This window comes from Nycticebus coucang, chromosome 15 (genome assembly GCF_027406575.1).
Source record: "Nycticebus coucang isolate mNycCou1 chromosome 15, mNycCou1.pri, whole genome shotgun sequence".
NCBI lineage: Eukaryota > Metazoa > Chordata > Mammalia > Primates > Lorisidae > Nycticebus > Nycticebus coucang.
The window spans coordinates 96,135,232-96,141,810 of NC_069794.1; positions in this window are offsets into that span (position 1 = coordinate 96,135,232).

Consider the following 6,579-nt stretch of genomic DNA (forward strand, 5'->3'; position numbering starts at 1 on the left):
AGAGTTTGCTGAGATCACTCCTCTGTACTGCCCCGCAGCCTCTGGACACAAAGATGGAGTTTTTCCCATAAGTGAATTTCTTGACCATCCTCTGTTGCAGGGAGGCTGAAGATCACCACCACCCCCTGCCATTCATTATACTGTTTAATAATTAAAAGACTGGTCTGTTCGACTGAATATTTTGTATCTGTACTATGAGTTTAAAATATGATCTCCTGGGCGGCACCTGTGGCTCAGTGAGTAGGGCACCGGCCCCATATGCTGAGGGTAGCGGGTTCAAACCCAGCCCCTGCCAAACTGCAACAACAAAAGAAAATAGCCAGGCATTGTGGCGGGCGCCTGTAGGCCCAGCTGCTTGGGAGGCTGAGGCAAAAGAATCATGTAAGCCCAAGAGTTAAGAGTTAGAGGTCTCTGTGAGCCATGTGACGTCATGGCACTCTACCCGAGGGTGGTACAGTGAGACTCTGTCTCTACAAAAAAAAATATAGATAGATAGATAGATAGATGATCTCCTGAGTGTAATTTTCAGAAAGACTCCATTAAAAGATTAATAATAACAAAACAACTACATTTCTTTTTTATCCCAACTCCTCATGAAAATGACCTGGTAGACACTTGGCCACCAGGGTTGTTTCACCAAAGCCTATCAAGGCTATAAGAGACCTTTAGTTTTCACATCAAGCTTTATTTTTAAGAACTTGCTATTCCAAGTCATGGTTCCCTTTGTTTCTCATCCCAAGATTTGCATAATAATAATAACAATAATAATGATGATACCTAGCATCAACTCAAACGCACAACATTCCTCATACTCTTCCAATAGCTTCAGGGGGATATTCAACTCTTCGGGATAGATACTACTATTATAATTATCTACATTTTATACATATGAAAAGCAAAGTGTAGAGAAAGGCTAAACAACCTTCCCGAGTCACTCAGCTAGTGAGAGGCAGACCTTTCATTAACTTTGTGTTAATACTTGGGGCTCCACCATCATGCTTCTCACTAGCTCTATTTTCTGAAGCAGAGGTAGGTACTAAACTCACCAAATGTCCTGTCTGCTCCCCTGTATTTCCCAAGAGTCTTGCAGGCAGGCAGGGCAATGTGATGAGTTCTAGCCAGCAGAACACGAGTGAAAGTGACACGTGACCATATGCACTGCTGTGCCTACACATCTGGGGAGAGATGGTGACATCATGTGCTGGAGGGGCCTGGGCCGCAGAGCCTCTGCCCAGAACAGACTTGCTCCAGGAGGCTGCCTAACCTGCGCTGCACATTGTGCAGCAAGAAGTGAGCCTTTAGTGTAGTAAACTGTGGGAGTGGACACTTACTATGAAGTATGACACAGTATCATAGTATCACTCTGATGCATTGATCTTCTACTTCTTCCTGTTTCTCTGCTATCTATGATCTCATGTCTGGTCTTTTGGTTATCAGAATCTAATTTTGTTAGGAAGAAAAGGATTTAAGAGATTTTTAATTTTACCAGTAATCAATAGGCTGGAAGAAATTTTTTTAAATGTTGGTCTTAAACATGGATATTAACATTTGTATGAATAATTAATTCCTAATGTTTGCTAATATTATTTCACTAACCAGCTCATAAAAACCTCCAATAAATTAATATTTCATGTTCAAAACTTCAATATAGTCATTTGATGATAATGGTGTAAGCATTGACCACAGGCAATGAGTTCAAAGCAAAAAGAACAGCCAGGGAAAAAGAAAGCATGGGGTGGAATTTGGGAAAGTACGATAGAACCAAATGGGGGATGGCTTACATGTAGGATAGGGAATCAGGACCTTTTTCTTTTATCCATCTTGAATTAAGTCTTGTATGTGGTGAGAAATAGGGGTCCTGTCCTATTCTTCTGCATGTGGCTATCCAATTTTCCCAGCACCATGTATTGAACAGAGTTTCCTTTCCCCAGTATATGTTCTTGTCTGCTTTGTCAAAGATCAGTTGGTTGTAGACAGATGGTTTTATGTCTGGGCTGTCTGTTCTGTCCCATTGGCTATGTATCTACTTTTATACCAGTACCATGCTGTTTGGTTAATATAGCTTTGTAGTATATTTTGAAGTCTGGTAATGTGACGCCTCCAGATTTGCTCTTTTTGTATGAAACTGCTTTGGCTATTCAGGCTCTATTCAGATCCGTAAGTAGACCTTTTTCTATAAGCAGTGAGAACCACTGAAGTTTTTTGAGCAGAAAAGTATAAGAGTTGTGCTTCCAAAAAGCTCTAATTTGACAGCTAAGCATAAAATGAACCAGGCAGGGAGAGTGGAGGCAGAGAGCCAGTGAGAAGTGACGGACAGGCTGAGATCAAGGAGAAAGAGAAGGGAGAGAAGAAAGGGCTCGGAGAGACACTCGAGAATAAAAATTCAAAAGAGCTTTGCTGTCTGTTTAGACTCAGGTGACAGAGTGAAAGGGGAGAAACAAAGAGATTTCCCTTTGAGATTTAAAACCCAGAAGACGGGCAGGATATTGGTTCCATGAATACAAAAGGAACATAAGAAAGGAAGCAAGTTGGGAAGGAAAGAACACTAAGTTCAGCTTTACCAAGTCATTTGACGTGTATTTTAGCCTTGTGTCTCACTAGAAAGTTAGAAAGTTTCCTGATGTCTGTATTGTGTCCTCAGAAAAATGTGGTTGTATGTTGACTTCTCTCTTCCTGGAATTCTCTTTATCTTCTGCTCTGATAAGCTCTCTTCTTAGAAAGGGCGTAACTGCAGTGGTAACTCCTCCAAGCAGCCACTCTCACCAGTCCACCACCCAGCCCTCTCCAGGACATACTATGGGGACCCTGTCTGCTGGCTCTTAACCAGGCACACCCCACTCAACCAGGTTGAAAGTCTCTACCGTGTTTCCCCGAAAATAAAACATCCTCCGAAAATAAGACCTACTTCCAGGTTTCCTTCTAGGTGAAATAGAAGGCATCCCCCGAAAATAAGGCCCCCCCAGGCTCTGTCTCGGAATGAAAATTAATTTACCGTAAACTGGTTGCTAGGGCTGCCTGACTGGCGTCTAGCAACCAGTGACCTTACGTGGAGTCCTGATGTCACTGCTGTGTGGAGGCGGAGCGGAGGTTGGAGTGAGCGGTGAGCACCGGGCAGGAGAGAGGAGGAGACTTTCACAGATGCGCGTAGAAGAACAGGAGGATCAGAGCAGACGGTCGCGGCCAACAATAAATGTGTACTGTATTCTTCTTCATGGAAAAATAAGACATCCCCTGAAAATAAGACCTAGCGCATCTTTGGGAGCAAAAATTCATATAAGACACTGTCCTATTTTCGGGGAAACAGGGTAGAAGAAAAGGATGTATGCCTCCTTACAGGCTCTAGCCTCATAATTGCATCATGAGTATGTGACACGGGTATATAAAGAGAGAAATGGTTGTTATGATGAGGAGGGGTTGGCAGTTAGTCATATGTTTCTGCTGGGGCATCCTCAGGCTTCTTAAAATACAGACTCAATACTTGACACTATTAAAACATAAGCACCATCCATACAGCTCTACCACGGGTCATTTGCTCTTAATGGTGTTTAACAAATGCCATAAGAATGATGTAAAAGATTGATGTGGACCAAGATGCCACCATCAAACCCATTTGTGTATTTCAATAATTGAGAGTGAGGAACGGCCATCAAAGATTAGGTTTTACACATTGGAAGCTGGACACAGAAATAGAAGAACTTTCCCTGAAGCTTCAGCAGCACCAGGAAGAAGGTTTGTCAGCTTCCCACACCAAGATCTATGGTCCCTTCCTTCTAAAGTTTCTAAAATGCTTGCTGTACCCAAGAGATCATAGGAAATATACCTCATACAATCTGAAACTCTGGGTAGATAAATTTATCTTCTCTCTCCTCCGCTATAAAACTAAAATGCAAAAGTGAAATAAGCAATCTGAATAACTATCATAAGCAAAGTTGCTTTGGGATCCAATGCCAATTTTCCTCCAAGACAAGGCTCAGATTGACCACTTCTTTCCCAGACCATCTAAAATCAGGCTCAGAGCCCATCTCTGAATTCACTCAGAAGAGCCAAAGGGTTAAGAGATGATCCAGAAAGCATAACGCAGCGTGTCAAATGACTCTATTTCCAGCTGAAATGCAGTGTTTATTACTTAGACTTCCCCTTTCCCTTCCTGCCTTCCTTTTCCCAAAGGCATTATTTTTTTATTAAGAATAAATAAATCCCTAACTTAATTTAATCACACAACTTGCAAGAAAATGAACTCAATGATTACAATTGTCACAAGGGGTAAATGCTAGGATTCCCTCTCAGCCAAGTTTCCTGTCTACAGTCAGAACCGCTGTGAAGCGAGTGTCCTTTTGACAGGCGAGCAGTGCTTCCTGGGTGCACAGTGCTGCAGGCACAGGCTCCAGTGTGCAGCGATGGACGACTTCGATGGCTCCAGGGACCTCACTGTTTTAATGGGATTGTCTGTGTTTTGTTCCCCAGACGAAGACTCAAGAGTGGGATACACGGTTCAAGCCCAGCACTTGGAGAAGGATGAGTGTAAGGACGCAGAGTACCTTGTTTCTGCCATGCGAACACGAGGAATGACAGCGTATAAAGAAAGTGTTGACACATGTGGGAATAAGCTCTTGATCAGGCTTGCCAGTAATTAAGGCGCATTGTGTGTAAAGTCACGACAAACAGTGCCGTCTGGCTCTGGGTGCAGGGTCTTCTGCCAAATGGTGTTATTCATAAGCTTGATGGAAAATACTTGTATCTACGCAATCTCTGTGGTTTGGTGGAGGATGAGGGCAGAAAGGAAGAAAGTTTGGGCTTTATGAAAGAAAGCTTGTAATGTTCTGCAGCTCACAGGTATAGGGATGATTTTCCTACTGCTCCAGAGGGCTATAGACTTTAAAGATAAATCATCTGAAATGGAAGGGGACATAACAGGACATAGAGGATGTCTGGGAAAGGCAGAAAAGTTTCTGCTCCCACACTGTCCCTGATAGTTTATCCTTACTACCCCTACTTCTAAAGTTCGATGGAGAAACCAAGAACTGCTTAATAAAGCAACATTTTGTGTCACATTCCTTAAGCCCTCCTGGCTCTTTGTCCTTGGCTACTGCCAAGAAACTGGGCTTCCTATTTGTGATAATAAGCAAGTGGACCTGAAGTTGACAAGTCCAGGGCCCAAAGTGCACTGCCAAGCTTCAGGCTGGAGCCAGCAGCCTTTGTCCAGGCTTGCCCCACTGAGCTTCTCACTGCCTGCTCCATCTCATTCTCCAGCCCAGCGGGGCCCTCTGGCCCCAGCTTTCAGCCAACAGTCCTACGGAAAGATGCATCTGAGTTAGCTGCCCTGCTGTCCAACAAGATTTAGGACATTTATGATTTGCAAGGGCCCTATTATATGTCATCTGGCACTTTTAAACACTATTTTCCTAATAAATTGTTTTATTGAGTGATAAGAAATAGAATTGACATCCAGGCCAGGTGTAATGGAAATTCTTGGAATTGCACATCACTAGGAACCAAACTAAACCTCTCGTTCCCTAGGAAGAGTTGAACCAAAGAGTTCATGTAAACAACAGCCTCATACTAATTTTCACTGGAGAGCTATTAGCCCAAATTGCATGTTGGTGAAGGACAAATATTCAGACCAGACACCTGGCAAACACAATCGTGAAGGCCGGCTCTGCCCCTATACTCACAGGCCCAAATAAAGGACTGAAGGTGGGGATGGGTCTTTAGTTGCCTCAGCTTATCCTGCCAAAGGGCCCCTTGGCTCCTACTTTCTTAGCTGCTAAAATGAGCCAAAGTGTCAGAACTCTAACATTTGCACCAAGAGTCTAACAATAGTTCTGGACCTGGTTGCCTGTTATAATCATCTGGGGGCTTTAAACATATGCACCCGTCCCCAGCAGGTCACTTTAAAGCTTCCCAGGTGATTTTCACACGTAGTCAGACAGGAGGGGAAGTGGCCTAGGGGAATCTACAAGTCCCAGTGACAATAGTGACCAACAGGTACTGCACAAAGAGACCTGGTGCAAGGCGGACGTTTGTCTCAGAATCGGCGTGCTGTGCTCAGGTGATCTGTCATTCACTACATTCACAACTACTGTCTTTGCTTGAAGAAAAATGGTTCATTGGTTTTATATTATAAAATGATAAAAAATATTTTATCTTTGATACAGAGAATTTAGAAAACAAAGTGCAAAGAAAAATATAAAACTCCCAATCCCACCAACCAGATATAAATGACTTCAACATTTTGAGGTATTTGTTTCAAATGGGTTTTTTTCCCCTACAGATAATAGCCTGCACGTGCAATTTTTTGGACAACATATCGAGATCATCCAGAGTCTTGTAGGAATCTTGTTATATCAACATTGGAATTGATTTGTTCCTTAAAAGTTTAAAAGAAGTTACCCATAAAACTATGTGGTTCTAAAGCCAGGTTTGTACATAAATGTTTGACATTACTTCTTTATTATTGTATGTGCCTATATAATATTGTTTTACTTTCAGAGTCAATCTTGATAATTCCTAATTTTCTAAGCAAAGGGTTCATTTATTTGGAAACTTCCACTTTATTGGCACAGAGTTGAATGTAGCATT